The following is a 19,963-nucleotide window of genomic DNA, read 5'->3' on the forward strand; positions in this document are numbered from 1 at the left end:
AAATTTCAGTACTTTCTACGAGATTAAGATAATTCAGCTGAGGTGGCAATTGTGATTTCATCTGCTATTAAAATGGCTCTCAGCACTATGGGACTTAACATCTGAGGTCATAAGTCCCCTAGAACTTAGAACTACTTAAACCTAACCAACCTAAGGACATCAGATACATCCATGCCCGAGGCCGGATTCGAACCTGCGACCGTAGCTTTAGCGCGGTTCCAGACTGGAGAGCCTAGAACCTCTCGGCCAAACCGGCCGACTGCTAATATGAGAAGGTGTTACAGTCAGCACGTCTCGACAATGAAATAATGGAGGGAATCACCATGAAATATAGTTACAGTCAGCGATCATCATTGACCTGGTTAAATGTGTAATCTGGAACCCATAATTATTTACATTGCCTACAGTAACTGGTGCCCATCTGAGTGTATCAGATCTCACATTGTAAGGTGGCTGTAATTTCGCACATTGGAAGCACTCATCCACATACTTTGCCATGACCTACAACCACATTAGGTATTATTTGATAGGTATTACATCGTATATATGAATATTTAAAGAAGATTGACATTGTCACGTACGCGAAGGGGTCATCTTCAGGACAATTTACACCATTTGGTCTCTCGCTGGAGTCGTATCCCTTCCTGCACGGTTGGTATAGTTACCGAGCGGCTACACAGCGCGGACGTGTCCGGTGACTTACCACCACTAGCATAATCATACACCCTGTTATCAATGCTGCATACGCTGCATTTATTCTCCTTGAAAGTAACTACTAGACACCACAGGAATCGCCAAATCTGGTTTTCAGATTATCATTGCAGTCTTCTGGCGTTGTAGACTTCCTATGAACAGCATTGCCCAAGAAAAGACTCACGGAGCTCCCGACATTTCAATCTAGATTTTTTTTTCAGCAGTGTCGGCCACCTTATCATCTCCTCGAGTACCAGAAATGTTGCTTTTACATTGGTCGAATTCGTCACATTAAGAGAAATTAGTTGAGTCTGTCTTCAAGGAAGTCTTGAATCCTAGCACAAATATGGTAGATGGTATGCTCGTATTTCAGAATTTGGATGAGGACAGGATGCATAGACTTCATGAAACTTTTAAGTGAAACCATTGTGCTTTAGGCTATTAAAATAAAATTTATTGCGACTGCTGTTTCGACATGTAGTCAAAGTCAAGTGTTCTGGAAGAAATCAGTAAACAAATGAAACACACATAACTACAAAAGCGACAAACATTGAAAAGCGACTTACATAGGGTGCTCGAAAAGTTGTGTAAAAGCAAATGCATGTCAAGATGCAAATTTATCCGCCGTTTCAAACGGCATATAAGCACATTTTAGGGAATTTTTCTGAAATAACAGCAGTTATGATAAACAGTTCAGTCAAAATGTCGTGTGGCGGTCGACAGTCAAACCGATATCCGACTGCTATCTGGGACGTCTCCAGACACGTCCTCGGCCTGGAATCTCAATGACTGCCGCAGAAGTGTCTTCAGTGTTGAGTCTCACTTCGAACTGAGCCCAGATGACTAGGGACGGCCCCGTAAATGATGGGATACCAAACTTACTGTCGCCCGCCCTATGACAAGAAATGACGGTCTGAGGTGCTATTTCTTTTCATTGCAGGACCCCTCTGGTTGTAATCCGTGACCCTCGTACAGCACAACGGTACGGCTACGATTTTTATGCCCCAGTTTATTGACATTGATGGCAAGCCTTCCTGGGCCTACGTTACACCAAAATAATGCCCGCCCTCACTTGGCGAGAGCTTCTACTGCTTATATTCAAGAACGCATACCGCACCTTTTATGTAGACATATGCTTTCGGGGCCATTGTCATGGTCAATAAAATTGTTCTGCGTTCCTGCCCGCATTGTCAATATGTGAAACTATCGACGTTTCGGTCACTGTTGCAATTGACGTTCTTCAGGTTATTTTTGTAAACAGATTTTCATTGGAGGTTTGACGGACTTCGGCCGTCCCCGTCTATAAACGAGGGCTATCCAGAAAGTAAGTTCCAGTTGATCGCTCAATGGAAACCACAGTGCAAATGAAAAATGTTTTATTTGTAACAGTTAGCTACACTTTCCAGCTACTTCTCTACGTAGACGCCGTTCTGACTTAGACACTTGTCGTAGCGTTGTACCAACTTTCCGATACCCTCATCATAGAAGACAGCCACCAGTGCCTTCCGCCAATTCTCTACGCTGGCCTACAGCTCGTTGTTTGTGTCAAAACGTTGCCTTCATAGCCAGCGGATCATGTGAGCAGAGATGAAACTTAGAGGGAGACAATCACAGGCTGTATTGTGGGTAATGAAACATTTCCAATTGAAAACGATGCAGGAGCATCTTCATTGCCCCTGCAGAATGCGGCTGAGAATTGTCTTAAAGAGAATACCGCACGACAGTTATGTAATGTTGGCTGCATAGCTTCAGGCGAAATTTCTCACCAGGCCCTCGTACCTGGCGGGAAACACTATTTGCTAGACATCTTTACGCACTCACTGTGAGCTCAGAAATGAGAAGTGCGACGTGTTGCTATCTAGGGTCATACTAGAGACACTGCCCAACACATCTGTGCAAGCTTTATCGGATTTTCATAGTTGTTTCCATTTCGCGACCGATCGGAACTTACTTTCTGGACACCCTTCGTAAAATGGAACAGCCATCCTTACGATCTTATTTATTACATGGCTAGCAGTTTCGGTATTTCAGTGGCCAGCGTCTATGAACGAGTTTTCGCAGACTACTTGTAGCAACGACGACGTGTCGCCAACCACGGCAGTTGATGGCTGGAGTCACAACATCGTTGTCATAGGTAGTCTGCGTAAACCAGTTCATAGACATTGGACACTGATTAAGCGTGTGTACGACTGGAATTAACCCCCTCTGCGTGGGTTAAGGCCTGAAGAAGGTGCACTGAAGCACCAGAACTGGTTTCCATATAATAAATAACAATCGTTATCCATTTTATTACAAACCTTTCCTCGGTTAACAAGGTCACCGGACCTCTCCTAAATTGAAAACATTTGGAGCATTAAGGGCAGGGCCCTCAACATCTCGGGATTTTAAATAAAAATATGGCATTTTTTTATAGCATCTGACATTGCAGTCACAGCAATGGGACAGCATTTGGGGTGCATCTAAAGGATAGTAAAAATGAAGTGAGCTATATAAATGAACAAATGGAGGTGCTACATAAAGCTCCAAAAGGTTTCTATCTCAACGAGCTTGAAGAGATTGTAATATACGCTCACCAAATGAAAAACCCGGACCTACTACTTAATGAACAAAGTGATTTTATGCACAGGCATTATTATGAGATTTTTAAAGACATGTTTTAAGCTTACTCTTGAATACAACAGCACGCTCCAATATGAACCAGCTACAGCGCAACGGCCCTCAGCGTACAGGTGGCGAGGTGAATTGGGCGCGGTGGAATAGGACATGGCGTGACGCTGTGTACGTCCTGACATAGGGAAATCCTCTCCACCACCTATTAATACAAAGAATAGGAAATGCACCTTTTCGAAAGATTTTAAAAATGTTTTATTTATCCTTTTAAGTTTTCTTTACTTTTTTTTAGTTATTGTAAATTATTTCAGTTCATGGTGCACTCAGAAAAGATTATGTAAATGTTATTTTTGTAAAAATTGTCTTATTATTAAAAAGTATATCCGCCATTAATATGTATGTTGATATTCACAATTCTTACAGATAGAGGGCACTTTTTACTTTTACCTATCAGGTTTCTCTAAACTGTGATACAAGGTTTTAACAGATTAAAAAAGTTATGACAACGATCCATTAATTCGGTCCTGACAGGTTACTCTGTAACTGCAGTATATGGTATGTTTGTATTTCACTTTATTCCGAAAAAAAGTTTTTGTAAACTAAGATAGCTCCATCAGTAGCTATACAGTCTCTCGTTAATTACATTTTTAACTTTATCTGACAGATCTGAAGATGGGCAGCTAGCCTGAAACCGGTTACTGAAAATAAGAAAATAATGATGAAAGACTGAAATGCCATATTTTTATTCAAAGAAGAATCGTGGCTACCCCAGTAAGAAAAATGGTTCAAATGGCTCTGAGCACTATGGGACTTAACTGCTGACGTCATCTGTCCCCTAGAACTTAGAACTACTTAAACCTAACTAACCTAAGGACATCACACACATCCATGCCCGTGGCAGGATTCCAACCTGCGACCGTAGTGGTCGCGCGGTTCCAGACTGAAGCGCCTAGAAACGCTCGGCTACCAGCGGCCGGCCTCCCAGTAAGACAATCGTCTAGTTTTGATAAGAATCTCAGTATTTTGACGACCTAACGCGTCAGCTGGACACAAATTTGCACTACATCCCTCAGAAGGGTACCCAGCAACTCTGTCAACTAATGCCAAACCGTATAACTGCTTGCTTAACGACCAGAGATGGACCAATATATAACTGGCTTTCTCAATTTGTGAAACTATTGCTTTCTAAATATGTGAAACTATTTATTTTGAATAGTTTGGTGTATGTAATCTAAATATTGCCGCTCATTCGGTTTTTCCTCCCGTGATGCGTCGTTTCCTTTGTTGTCTTGGGGGCTATGTACTGAAATACTGAATCATCGTAATCCTTTCTCTATCTCGACATATACACTCCTGGAAATGGAAAAAAGAACACATTGACACCGGTGTGTCAGACCTACCATACTTGCTCCGGACACTGCGAGAGGGCTGTACAAGCAATGATCACACGCACGGCACAGCGGACACACCAGGAACCGCGGTGTTGGCCGTCGAATGGCGCTAGCTGCGGAGCATTTGTGCACCGCCGCCGTCAGTTTCAGCCAGTTTTCCGTGGCATAGGGAGCTCCATCGCAGTCTTTAACACTGGTAGCATGCCGCGACAGAGTGGACGTGAACCGTATGTGCAGTTGACGGACTTTGAGCGAGGGCGTATAGTGGGCATGCGGGAGGCCGGGTGGACGTACCGCCGAATTGCTCAACACGTGGGGCGTGAGGTCTCCACAGTACATCGATGTTGTCGCCAGTGGTCGGCGGAAGGTGCACGTGCCCGTCGACCTGGGACCGGACCGCAGCGACGCACGGATGCACGCCAAGACCGTAGGATCCTACGCAGTGCCGTAGGGGACCGCACCGCCACTTCCCAGCAAATTAGGGACACTGTTGCTCCTGGGGTATCGGCGAGGACCATTCGCAACCGTCTACATGAAGCTGGGCTACGGTCCCGCACACCGTTAGGCCGTCTTCCGCTCACGCCCCAACATCGTGCAGCCCGCCTCCAGTGGTGTCGCGACAGGCGTGAATGGAGAGACGAATGGAGACGTGTCGTCTTCAGCGATGAGAGTCGCTTCTGCCTTGATGCCAATGATGGTCGTATGCGTGTTTGGCGCCGTGCAGGTGACCGCCACAATCAGGACTGCATACGACCGAGGCACACAGGGCCAACAACCGGCATCATGGTGTGGGGAGCGATCTCCTACACTGGCCGTACACCACTGGTGATCGTCGAGGGGACACTGAATAGTGCACGGTACATCCAAACCATCATCGAACCCATCGTTCTACCATTCCTAGACCGGCAAGGGAACTTGCTGTTCCAACAGGACAATGCACGTCCGCATGTATCCCGTGCCACCCAACATGCTCTAGAAGGTGTAAGTCAACTACCCTGGCCAGCAAGATCTCCGGATCTGTCCCCCATTGAGCATGTTTGTGACTGGATGAAGCGTCGTCTCACGCGGTCTGCACGTCCAGCACGAACGCTGGTCCAACTGAGGCGCCAGGTGGAAATGGCATGGCAAGCCGTTCCACAGGACTACATCCAGCATCTCTACGATCGTCTCCATGGGAGAATAGCAGCCTGCATTGCTGCGAAAGGTGGATATACACTGTACTAGTGCCGACATTGTGCATGCTCTGTTGCCTGTGTCTATGTGCCTGTGGTTCTGTCAGTGTGATCATGTGATGTATCTGACCCCAGGAATGTGTCAATAAAGTTTCCCCTTCCTGGGACAATGAATTCACGGTGTTCTTATTTCAATTTCCAGGAGTGTATTTATTAACCTTAAATTCTATCTAGCTTGTAAAGAGTGTGTTTCAGTTCACCCTAAGTTATTAGTGGTTTTCCACACTTCAGTAGCACGATATTTCAAAATCTCTGCAGTTTTCTGCTGTGAGATTCGTAATCGGGCGACCGGCACTGCGCCTCAACAGACAGCCGCGTAGTAGGACTGACAGCATAGGCACCAGTTGTCAGGAACGTTCCCTCGGCGACTCGACTATAGCATCGTTGAAGTACGTGAAAAATGTACATATCTGCCTTTGCTGCGTCGTGAGCTGCTATTTAAAATAAGTGGAGGGTTTCTGTAGCACTGCGAGCTACGATGTTTTACTTTACAAGTTTTAGAGTTGTCTCGCACAGACCGGCGAAGTCTCACTTCTTGTCGTGCACCAGCGGACGCCGGCGCACACACACACACACACACACACACACACACACACACACACACATACACGTACAGAGAGAGAGAGAAGAGAAACAGGGACGGAGACAGAGCAATGGCGCGGGAAGACAAAGGGCCGTCTCCTGCTGTTGGCCGCTAGCCGCTGCCCGCTACTCACCGTCCGCTGCCTCTGCCTGCAGCCGACAGATACTCGCCGGCCCATTGTCAGCACAGTGGAGAAAACGGAGAGTCAGCACGGCAACAGCAGCGGAGGCTAAGTGTTGCTGGCGCAGTACAGCGGAACCGGGCCTACACACCGTCGCATTTGTGCGGACAAAGGGATTGCCCTAACGGTAGCATCTCAGTCGCGATCTGTGAACTGCATGTGGGTTACTCGGACAGCACACGCACTGTCAACCGCAAAGCCTACATCAACCTGCGCTTTGTTTACAGCGCCAACCTGTAGTGCAACTTCCAAACGGCTCTATTCATGGCCCGCAACTACAAGAGCTTGCAAAAGAAATGCTACGAAACAGCAATGTTGATATATTCAAAAGAAATTTAGGTGCCTGCTGTGTTTTCATGTGCAGTAGCATGGAGTTATCTGTTGGTGAACTATTGAGCTTAATTTGTGTTTCTGATAAAAAAAAAAAAACGCACGAACGGGACTTGAATACATTTAACTAATAATGCCTATTGTCCTTTTTATCGCATCCATTGATGAAGGTGTCTTACTCCATTAATGCAACTGCCGCACTGTAGTTAATCAAAATACTCGGAATTTCTGCTCTGAAAAAAAAGCAGTTTTTTACCCTGACGCAATGGAAAGATGAACTAAAATATTGTCTAATGGAGACGAACTAAGTGTTTAGCCGTATCGCGTATATATACATATACATATATATATATATATATATATATATATATATATATATATATATATATATTAATCCATTATGGCCCGCAACTACAAGAGCTTGCAAAAGAAATGGTACTAACAGAAATGTTGATTCAAAGGATTTTAAGGTGCCGGCTGTGTTTTCATTTGTGGTAGCATGGAGTTATCTGTTGGTACTATTGAGCTTAATTTGTGTTTCTGATAAAAAATAAGCATGAACGGGACTTGAATACATTTAACTAATAATGCCTATTGTCCTTTTTATCACATCCATTGATAAACGTGTCTTACTCCATTAATGCAACTGCTGCACTGTAGTTAATTAAAATAATCGAAATTTATGTTCTGAAAAAAAAATGTTTTTTACAATGACACAATGGAAAGACGAACCAAAATATTGTCTGATGGAGACTAACTCAATGTTTAGCCGTATCTCATTTACCTACATCTAAAAATGCTATAATCGTACGTTTGCCTTTGCTTAATTTATCTTCTAAGATAAGTCGTATGGTCAGTATTGCCTTGCGTTTTCCTGCATTTCTCGGAAATCCAAAGTTATTTTTCCTGAGGTCGGCTTCTACCAGTTTTTCCATTCTCCTGTAAAGCATTCGTGTTAGTATTTGCAACAATGACTTGTTAAACTGACAGTTCGGTAAGTTCCACATCTGTCAGCAACTGGTTTCTTTAGAATTGTATTTATTACGTTCTTCTTGAAGTCTAAGGATATTTCGCCTATATCATACATCTTGCACACCGACTGGAAGAATTTTACCAATGGCAAGGCTATCAGTAGCTCTGACAGAATGTGTCGACTCCCTGGGCCTTTTTTCGATTTAGGTCTTTGAGCTCTTTCAAATATTCTTCGCAGTATTGTATCTCCCATCTCGTCATTCTCTACATCCTCTTCTATTTCTATAATATTGCCTACAGCTTCCGTGTATACGTCCCCTATATTCTCTTTCCACCTTTTGGCTTCCATTTGTTTGCTTAACACTGGTTTTTCATCTCAGCTCTCGATATTGACATTAATGCTACCAAGTTGGGTACTCGTATAGTAGTTAATTTCCGTGTTCTAACGTGCTAAATAGGGAAGATTTCATTTTAGTCGCCCGGTATATAATACAGGCTAATTCATGATATTCTCGGAAACAGTTTATCCTCTTGTCTGGACACAAATGAAAGTTAGACTTACTGCATATGAATACTGCCTGTTCTCAATAGTTTGGTCTTTTACATCTTCGCCTGTATCTGCAACATGTCAATGCACCAATTGATCAGTTGGGGTAGATATATCTGGAACGGATTTTGATCGACGTGATGCTTCTTGCTTGGTAGTTCTGCCTCTATACTAGCTGTGGGCCTCCGCCTCTTGTTATTTTTTGTATTTTTTTACCGGTATGTATTTTCCTTCTTTGCAGTATGTCTCTGCTAATCTGATTTTTCAATTCTAGCAGCCCTCTACGCAGGTGGTACAAGAGCTTTGAATTCTACACTTGTATTGCGTCAACCATAAGACCTTAGGGACCCATCGCTACTAAAATAAAAGATTCGGATTATTGGTAGTTCGTCAGAATTTCCACATCATAATAAAACTGAAATGTACCATTTTCAGCCGGCCTGAGTGGCCGTGCGGTTCTAGGCGCTACAGACTGGAACCGCAGGACCGCTACGGTAGCAGGTTCGAATCCTGCCTCGGGCTTGGATGTGTGTGATGTCCTTAGGTTTGTTAGGTTTAAGTAGTACTAAGTTCTAGGGGACTGATGACCTCAGAAGTTGAGTCCCATAGTGCTCAGAGCCATTTGAACCATTCTCCTACCATTTGCAACAGCATTGAAGTCGGATGGTTATGTGCGTTATTGGAATCTTGCCATAAATTAAAGTATAAATACGTTAATGATGACCACTTTTGTCACTGAAGCATTTTATTGCTAAAAATCAACAGAAATATTTGAGTTCACAGCACATGATTTCATCTCTTCCATGTGCCTGCAAAGGTACATGAAGGCCTACTGCGCACTGCAACTACATCAGAGTATGATTTGCATCACGTCATTGTTATTATGGAACAAACAAACAACCGTGAGAACTAAGCTTACCGCTGTATGTAGTTGTAATGATAAAACCAATAACAACTTCTAGCATGTATGTGTGTGTGTGTGTGTGTGTGTGTGTGTGTGTGTGTGTGTCTCGGGAACGAACATCAAGTCGCTGTAGATGCACCCGGAACACTCAGCAGACGGAAAAAAATTTCAGAGGCGTTAATAGCTCGGTGTAGAATCTACCGTCACTGGCACTCAAAAATAATTAAATTTTAATTTCCATAGTGAAATTTTCATTCTGCAGCGGAGTGTGCGCTGATGTGAAACTTTCTGGTAGATCGAACCTGTGTGTCGGACCGACATTCGAATACAAGTACTTCTGCCTTGATTTTGTTATACAGGATCTTCCCTATCCTGTTCCGACCCCCTGGGAACCAAGGAAAGCAACGGAATGTGTAGCAGAAATTCAGTGAACATCAGTGGTTTATTTGTTTGTTTTCCTTTCTTTTAACATGAGAGGTGGCGGAAGCCCCCACTCATATTTCTATCTTACTCCGAGTAATTCGTTTTTCCTCTCTTATTGCACGCGGTGAAAAGTTGCTATTCCTTCACACGCTGACTTCCCATGAAGCGTCTCTCGTCATCTGGGTGGACTGGTGACAGGCGGGTGTAAGGGAGTCGAGTGAATGGTTTCCAGACGCTGACATTGTCATAATAGCGGTGGAGACACGCCCGCAGGGGCCTGAAGGAGCGTCTGGGCTAGAGATTCAATTGCTTCGCAGAAACGTAGGGAAAACACTTTCTGGTGGGCTACCAGCGAGGCGTGGGAATGACTTGTGTTCCCAAGCAGTCTTGGCGGGCAATCTGCCGCGTTTTCTACAAAATCGTAACTGTGACTGGCTTGCTCGGGGCATAGCTCCGTGACGTAGCAAAATCGGCGCAGAAATTGGCGCCAAGAATCTCCGTTGGTGGAATGGTAGTGCTTTGGCAATAGAGTGGAATTTTCCGCCGGTTTTCGAGATGCTGATTTGAACGTTTAACCACGGTCACTGTCGTGGGGCGGGAACGTTCTGTGTTCGGTTTGTACAGGTGCTCTTGTGGTAGTCGGCTCTCGCCTTTCAGTCGGAGTAGATTACAAGACTGAGATCTCGCTGCTCTGGACAGCCTGCCTTCCGTTGGCTGTCTAATATACTTTTATTTGATTGTAACTGTTTGACGAAGTTGCTGAAGTTTCGACTTCAACGTAACTTTCCGAGTACAGTTGGCAATTGAGCGTTCTGCGTACAAGCGGCCTATGTTGTCTATCTTGAGCAGTTTTGGCTAAAGTTGACTGTATCGGAGTTAGTGTGTGACTTCGGTTGTTAAAATCAATCACTGTAACATCAGTGATTGTGTGGTGAGCCTTCTTCATCTCCCTCAGAGGCGCATTTGTATTGCTAGGAAGTCTTTAGTCTGGAACAACCAGACCAGGATAATTTGTTTCGGGCTATACTCGTGACATTATCATCACCACGACGGGACGTCGAAGCAACCAGTCATTGCCTACTGTATGCCAGATCGTGTCCGTGCAGTTAAGAAGACAGCTTGGTAATGTACATCTGCAGCACTGACAAAGCAGGCAATTTTGCTAGGTGATAATCACAGCTCAGCAGAGTGCGCCTGTTTGTCTTTTCTAACTTTGTTGTGTCTTGGGTGTTCATTGTCTGAGTCCTCACTAATGTAGCAGCAATTAATGTTGGGTTGGCTGTGTGTCTCTCTTAAGTTTGAGTTGCAAGGAATTGGCTCCACATACCACTTCGTCATAAATGTCACAATCTAGTTTAGGGACAACTTCACCTTCACACCATTTATTCGAGTATCCAATTTGAGCCAATTTGATGTATTGTAAATGTTTCATGTGTTTTTGTTAATCATTTTGTGTTTGGCCATAATAAATCATATTGTTATTTTGGACAGAACTTTCATTCTGTTAGTTGGTAGAGCAACCCTATCATTTCTCCCTACGTTAATGAAACTTTCCTTTATTTTACTTATTTATCAAATTAAATTATTGCAGGTTCCAAACTCTTTTCTACTCCACTTGCAGGGTCGATTACAGTCAGTTCGCGTTTCTTTTTTAATCCATGTGCAACAGCAAAAGTCGGAGTTAGAATAGGGGGGGGGCTTAGAGCATCATTTACATATGTAGATTCTAGAAGAATTTAGTGTTAAATACACTGCTAGCCCCGGCACCTCGCAAACATTAACATTAATACTACCGAGAATAGCAGGAAATCGGCATCCCGAGGAAGAGGTCACAGCTATAGTGTTTCTGAGAAGAACATTCCGAAGACTAGAGAATATATGGGTTCCTAGTGTGGAAAGGAACATCCCAGCTCTGGGATGGGTTAAATAAGACACTGCAAAGGAAGTTGGGGGGGAAAAGTCTGTAATTTGGATTGCAGACAACTGCACAATGGCATTCATTAAGGAACTGCCAAAAATAAACGGTACTTTTCTTGCCATCAGCAAAGAAATAATGAACTGCGAGTCCACAAATCCACTTTACATTGTCAGTCTTCGCTTGCGGGAAGTATCTCGCTCTCGGAAAGAGGAGCAGTTGAGCAGTAGGTATCTGATGAGGAGTCATACCGGTAATTAGTAGCAACATCTGTCGCAGCAATAACCAGACATCTCTTGCCGATCTGCAGACAAGGCGATGCTCGTCTGAGTCCAAAACATCACAGGCGACACACAACGCTGTGTCTGCGAGGTGAATTCCGCGATGGCGCGACAGGCATGTTTGCTTCCCATCGACAGTAAGGCACAATGCAGACGTATGTTAGTGTCAAGATAAGGAGCGCACAACGATCGCCAAACTGCACTGCAATCGACGTGGGGAAGCTTCCCCTCAACCTCTTTCGGTGACCTGTGCTGCTGAACAAAGCCATAGATCGCCTTAATTTATGTCAAGTGCGCTAGCATTATCGTAGTACGCACGGAGCTCTGGTCGAAGAAAAAGTAGCGGAAAGTAAAAGACGGGCGACGGGACGTCCGGAAGGTGGATAAGTGCTGAGAGAGAGTGTCGTGTAAGGGCCTCCAGCAGTAGTCTGGCAAGGCACGTGGAACAACGGCGCCACAACGTCTTGCGAGAGCCAACGAAAAGGGCTATCGCTGTGTCTGGCACATGATACAGACCTAAACCGCTCCTTCTTATCTTGAACAGCAAGCCGTGGCAAACAAATGAACACAATGCCGCTAGTATGCTGCGGGCTATGGATGGCGGAATAGGAAGTCTCTGTGCCACGTAGAACGGGTACCTCATTTCGCAGAACACTTGCCTGCGAAAAGTCTCGGTCCGGCACAGAGTTTTAACCTGCCAGGAAGTTTCATATCAGCGCACATTCCGCTGCAGAGTGAAAATTTCATTTTGGCTAGGCTATGTCTCCGTAATATCCACTCGTACAGAAGCAATAGACCTGCAACTTTTCAGAAGAAAGTCTGTGAAGACTGGAAGATTGCAGACGAGCGGAAGTAAAGCTGTGACGACAGGTCCTGAGTCGTACTAGGGTAGCTTAGTTGACAGAACACTTGCACGCGAAAGGTAAAGATCCCTAGTTCGAGCCATGGTCCGGCACACATTTTTTATCTGCCAGGAAGTTTCAGTTTTCCATTAACTGACTACAAATTGATATTATGCGAATTCGCGATGCATGGCCTTAAGGGGTTATGGTTTAGTGTATTTTCAGTTCTCCTTCTCGAAATTTGAGATTTTGATGTGTTGCAGAGTCGCTGGCTCACCCGCCACTAGCAAACAGCCACGGTAACATGGCTCCTACTTGTAAATGTGGTGGTATCTTATAACTGCCTTGCCCACAGTTATTCTCCTGTGGTTTCATCTGCATTTCATTGATTGTCTTTTGTGTCCTCTATACGTCGACATTCTACACCAATCTACTTATTGTACTGGTTTGGTTGATTTAGCATGGTTTTCGAATTTATTATTGTTATATTTGGTTTTAGCCAACTTCGAAACTTATTTCATTAGGGGGTGCTGATAGCCTCATAGTTTAGCGCCTAAAGCAGTAAATACTATTATTAACTCTTCAGAGCGTTTCGCATGCCACTGACTGATATAGGAAAACAGCAATAGTTTTATTTCTTCTCAAATCAAGACTCCAAACACGTGGTTAAGTGCAGTAACTGATCACTATAGTCACGATAAATGGGAGTCTTACTTTTTTCTACTGGGATTTGTGCTACAATTGACAACGTTATTTTCTTTAGAATCGACGTTTCGAGTAATTTTGTTAATGTAAGAGAAAACAGTAGGTAGTAAATCATCCTTCAAAACATCGCTAGACGTCCAGAGATAAGCTAGTGTCGGACTTCGTACCTCTCTAGCACAAGAGACACTAAAAATCCACCCCACTACACCGATATCAAGTCTCATAATCGTAAGTCTGCACACTAGAGTCCTGGTTACTGCAACAGGTTAGGGGGAGTACTTCGGTTGTCGTAAGTCTGGCCATGTAGCCCGTGTGTGTGTCAGCCTATGGGCGTCAACTAGGCGCTACAGCGCACCTGTACATCCTATTACACAACACTGGCAGTCAATAGAGCTCCGCCCAAATTAGTGATCAAGCTGATCAGTAATAACAGTGAGGCGGAATTCCGAGACCCACGGGAGCAGCTGTGTCCCCGATTACCACGGGAAACGTATCGCCGCATCGAATCCCTGTCACTACTGCAACCTCAGCGACTCGACCTCATCTACGGAAATGATACCATTACAGGACCCACCGACAGAGGAAGTTCTTTCATGTCATACGGCCAACATTAAAACAAAGTCCTCAATCGCCCGTCTCGAATTTTGATGACTTTTTTACCGGTTGTACATACGAGTCTTACACGACGTCATACCAAATTTCAGCTCTATGGGGTAACCAGCCTTACCTTTGCAAAGGCCAGTTTTCCCATATCGCGCTGGATATGAATAAATCACCAAGTTTGCTTTACTGTTGCTCATAAGCCGGCCTGTGTGGCCGTTCGGTTTTAGGCGCTTCAGTCTGGAACCGCGTGACCGCTATGGTCGCAGGTTCGAATCCTGCATCGGGCATGGATGTGTGTGACGTCCCATAGTGCTCAGAGCCATTTCAACCATTTTTTTGTTGCGCATAATCTGAGGGGACGTCCCTGCTGAATCTGCACAAATTTTCGTTTATGAAGCCTATTTGTTGATCTTTTGCTCAGTGTACAGCAGATATATCACAATTTTATGTCAAAGTACGTGATAAATCTTGTCGTAAAGTGTTTGGAACATGCTTTGGCAGCTTATATCTTATGGTAGAATGATGTTTCGGTGTTGATTCTTTCCTCATTTGCTGATATCCAAAATGTCTTAAGGCTCTGTAAGTGGATTCTTGATTACTTAAATAATTATTTAGTTATCTAAGATTAAATTCGGTTCAAAATTTTATTCATCAGACTCGTCCGATTTTTAAAAGGCAATACCTCAAAAGCGTCCTCTAAGGTTTGGTGTTTGCTTCCACCATTAAAAACAGTTCATTGTATTTTATCACCAAAAGTTTGTTTCACTTTTCATAAAAACCATTTCAAAGATAATGAAGAAGTTCAAAAATCTGCTTTGACTGCTATTACTAGAGAAGACTTATTGATGTCAATATTTGTAAATGATGTAAATTCTGATAATGCTGTTATTAGCTGCATTTTCTTTCCAAAAATAAATAGTAATTTGCTCTTCCATGTTTATCTGTTCATTTACATTGCTTCTGTGTTATCCTGGAATTCACCATCTATGACTGTGAACATTTTTAAGGTGAAAATATCCAAAGCTTTTACGTTTTTACGTTTAACAGTGCAGAACAGTCAAATGGAAGTTAGAATAACACAGTAGCTTGAGCAGCTTGAGGGATGTTCAACAGCAACATTTCTACGCAGTGTAACAGTGAATTTGCAGATAATTCTGCATCTCACCTGAGACAACAAAACCCTGCGTCACTAATCTAACTTTGAAGTGATAAGATCATTTATTCTGACTGATCTGAGAACTGCCACATTTCATTCATTTCTTTACTCAGCAGGATATTATATAAGCATACCTTTAAAATTATACCATTTCTTGTGGTTAATTCACAGTTGTAAACCAATAATGTTGGAATTAAGGCTGGAGGTAAGTGGTCGTCGCAACAGTTCACCTTGGGACCTGGACAAACTGTGCATTGGATTTCAACGAGCGTTGAAACCTGTTCTAAGTTGTATGAAAAATTGTCAAGGAAGTGCTTCACATAAATCATCTTTACAGTGACGCATTTGCAGTGCAAGTCCAGTAATGGTCGGGATAAAAATCACAGGTAAATGCGAGTTAGATTCTATGAACTATGTGTCATTAGGAGAAGCACTCGTATCTCAGAAATGGTTTAACCTGTACTAGTTTTTATGAAAACTTCAACAGGATATGTTTCTTTGAAGTCATCAGCTGTGTATTTGCAATGAAAGCCCGGTAAAAGTCTGAATATGGTACACAGATAAGGCGAGTTTAGATTCCTTGAATTATGTGTCGTTACGAAGGGTACTTAAAAAGTTTTAATTATCACTTCGACAGAATAAAACCATCGACATGATACTTGCTGATGGCGTTATAGTGTCTGTGCATGTTCCCTTTCAACAGAAGAAATGATCCAGTTAATACAGAACAATCTGCTTCTTCTTCAACAGGATGGAATAATATTATCTGACCGGATATCAGGGTATGTAAGGATTTGGAGAAATTAGTTAGCATTCTGTTGAGTCAAATGGCAACTCAACTTTAGGTGAGGGGGGGAGAGGGGAGAGGAGCAGCAGCTAGGTTGTTGTTGTTATTGTTGTGGTCTTCAGTCCTGAGACTGGTTTGATGCAGCTCTCCATGCTACTCTATCCCGTGCAAGCTTCTTCATCTCCAAGTACCTACTGCAACCGACATCCTTCTGAATCTGCTTAGTGTATTCGTCTCTTGGTCTCCCTCTACGATTTTTACAACCCACAATGCCCTCCAATACGAAACTGGTGACCCCTTGACGCCTCAGAACATGTCCTACCAACCGATCCCTTCTTTTAGTCAAGTTGTGCCACAAACTTCTCTTCTCCCCAACACTATTCAACACTTCCTCATTAGTTATGTGATCTACCCATCTAATCTTTTGCATTCTTCTGTAGCACCACATTTCGAAAGACTCTATTCTCTTCTTGTCCAAAATATTTATCGTCCATGTTTCACTTCCATACATGGCTACACTCCATACAAATACTTTCAGAAACGACTTCCTGACACTTAAATCTATACTCAATGTTAACAAATTTCTCTTCTTCAGAAACGCTTTCCTTGCCATTGCCAGTCTACATTTTATATCTTCTCTACTTCGTACCATCATCAGTAATTTTGCTCCCCAAATTGCAAAACTCCTTTACTGCTTTAAGTGTCTCATTTCCTAATCTAATACCCTCAGCATCTCCCGACTTAATTCGACTACATTCAGTTATCCTCGTTTTGCTTTTGTTGATGTTCATGTTATATCCTCCTTTCTAGACACTATCCATTCCGTTCTGCTCTTCCAGGTCCTTTGCTGTCTCTCACAGAATTACAATGTCATCGGTGAACCTCAAAGTTTTTATTTCTTCTCCATGGATTTTAATACCTACTCCTAATTTTTCTTTTGTTTCCTTCACTGCTTGCTCAATATAGAGATTGAATAACATCTGGGAGAGGCTACAACTCTTTCTCACACCCTTCCCAACCACAGCTTCCCTTTGATGTCCCTCGACTCTTATGGCATCTGGTTTTTGTACAAACTGTAAATAGCTTTTCGCTTCCGGTATTTTACCCCTGCCCCCTTCAGAATTTGAAAGGGAGTATTCCAGTCAACATTGTCAAAAGCTTTCTCTAAGTCTACAAATGCTAGAAACGTAGGTTTGCCTTTCCTTAATCTACTTTCTAAGATAAGTCGTAGGGACAGTATTCCTCACTTGTTCCCATATTTCTTCGGAATCCAAACCCATCTTCCCCGAGGTCGGCTTTTACTAGTTTTTCCAGTCGTCTGTAAAGAATTCGCGTTAGTATTTTGCAGCTGTGACTTATTGAACTGATAGTTCGGTAATTTTCACATCTGTCAACATCTGCTTTCTTTGGGAATGGAATTATTATATTCTTCTTGAAGTCTGAGGGTATTTCGGTTACCTCTTACATCTTGCTCACCAGATGGTAGAGTTTTGTTAGGACTGGCTCTCCCAAGTCTGTCAGTAGTTCTAATGGAATGTTGTCTACTCCCGGGGCTTTGTTTCGACTCAGGTCGTTCAGTGCTCTGTCAAACTCTTCACGCAGTATCATATCTCCCATTTCATCTTCATTTACATCCTCTTCCATTTCCAAAATATTGTTATCAAGTACATCGCCCTTGTATAGACCCTCTATACACTCCTTCCACCTTTCTGGTTTCCCTTCTTTACTTAGAACTGGGTTTCCATCTGTGCCCTTGATATTCAAACAAGTGGTTCTCTTTTCTCCAAAGGTCTCTTTAGTTTTCTTGTAGGCAGTATCTATCTGACCCCTAGTGAGATAAGCCTCTACATCCTTAAATTTGTCCTCTAGCATTCGTGCTTAGCCATTTTGCACTTCCTGTCTATCTCAATTTTGAGACGTTTGTATTCCTTTTTGCCTGCTTCAGTTACTGCACTTTTATATTTTCTCCTTTCATCAATTAAATTCAATATTTCTTCTGTTACCCAAGGTTTTCTACTAGCCCTCGTCTTTTTACCTATTAGATCCTCTGCTGCCTTCACTACTTCATCCCTCAAAGCCACCCATTCTTCTTCTACTGTATTTATTTCCCCCATTATTGTCAATTGTTCCCTTATGCTCTCCCTGAAACTCTCTACAACCTCCGGTTCTTTCAGTTTATTCAGGTCCCATCTCCTTAAATTCCCACCTTTTTGCAGTTTCTTCAGTTTTAATCTACAGTTCATAACCAATAGATTGTGGTCAGGGTCCACATCTGCCCCTGGAAATGTCTTACAATTTAAAACCTGGTTCCTAAATCTCTGTCTTATCATTATATAATCTATCTTAAACCTGTCAGTATCTTCAGGCTTCTTCCATGTATAAAGTCTTCTTTTATGATTCTTGAACCAAGTGTTAGCTATGATTATGTTGTGCTCTGTGCAAAATTCTACCAGGTGGCTTCCTCTTTCGTTTCTTACCCCCAATCCATATTCACCTACTACGTTTCCTTCTCTCCATTTTCCCACTGACGAATTCCAGCCACACATGACTATTAAATTTTCGTCTCCCTTCACTATCTGAATAATTTCTTTTATTTCATCATACATTTCTTCAATTTCTTCGTCATCTGCAGAGCTAGTTGGCATATAAACTTATACTACTGTGGTAGGCATGGGCTTCGTATCTATCGTGGCCACAATAATGCGTTCACTATGCTGATTGTAGTAGCTTACTTGCATTTGTATTTTCCTATTCATAATTAAACCTACTCCTGCATTACCCCTATTTGATTTTGTGTTTATAACCCTGTAGTCACCTGACCAGAAGTCTTGTTCCTCCTGCCAACGAACTTCACTAATTCTCACTATATCTAACTTTAACCTATCCATTTCCTTTTCTAAATTTTCTAACCTACCTGCGCGATTAAGGGATCTGACATGCCTTGCTCCGATCCCTAGAACGCCAGTTTTCTTTCTCCTGATAACGACATCCTCTTGAGTAGTCCCCGTCTGGAGATCCGAATGGGGGACTATTTTACCTCTGGAATATTTTACCCTAGAGGAAGCAATCATCGTTTAACCATACAGTAAAGCTGCATGCCCTCGGGAAAAATTACGGCTGTAGTGTCACCTTGCTTTCAGCCGTTCGCAGTACCAGCACAGCAAGGCCGTTTTGGTTAGTGTTACAAGGCGAGATCAGTCAATCATCCAGACTGTTGCCCTGCAACTACTGAAAAGGCTGCTGCCCCTCTTCAGGAACCACAAGTTTGTCTGGCCTCTCAACAGATACCCCTCCGTTGTGGTTGCACCTACGGTACGGCTATCTTTACGGCTGAGGCACGCAAGCCTCCCCACCAACGGCAAAGTCCATGGTTCGTGGGGGTGAGGGGTTTAAAAAATGTGGAACGTTTCACGATTTTGCGGGTAATCCTTGCGCAGAGGCCATGCTAATCTTCTCTGTATCGTTCCAATTTTAGTATATGTACTGCTGAAGCAAGTACAGCAGCTAGGTATGAACGTGAATAACTTGCGACCACGGCAGGCAGCTTTTCGGTAATGGCCTACTTTATTCTAATCAGTCCGACAGAATAACGTTTGTTAAAACTCCGAAAAGGACATGTCTATTTTTATGGTTAACTTTATTCAAACATTTTCACATACAAGACACATCACAAATTACGTGCATAGCAATGCTACTAACAAAAATTAACATCTAGAATCACAACACAGAAAAAAAGCTCAGAACTATGGAACATTTTAGTCTCAGCTGACCATTATTGCCGCTTCCACTTCTGAAGAAAGACATTCTT

General features: G+C 43.1%; 1 non-coding gene across 1 annotated transcript; it reads right to left on the reverse strand.

Annotated features, from left to right (window-relative positions):
- Positions 1–19,547: 19,547 nt before the first annotated feature.
- Positions 19,548–19,654, reverse strand: LOC126424375 (U6 spliceosomal RNA). The gene has a single exon (XR_007576165.1). It is a non-coding gene; the product is annotated as a U6 spliceosomal RNA (small nuclear RNA).
- Positions 19,655–19,963: the final 309 nt, after the last annotated feature.

Source organism: Schistocerca serialis, chromosome 1 (genome assembly GCF_023864345.2).
Source record: "Schistocerca serialis cubense isolate TAMUIC-IGC-003099 chromosome 1, iqSchSeri2.2, whole genome shotgun sequence".
Classification (NCBI taxonomy): domain Eukaryota; kingdom Metazoa; phylum Arthropoda; class Insecta; order Orthoptera; family Acrididae; genus Schistocerca; species Schistocerca serialis.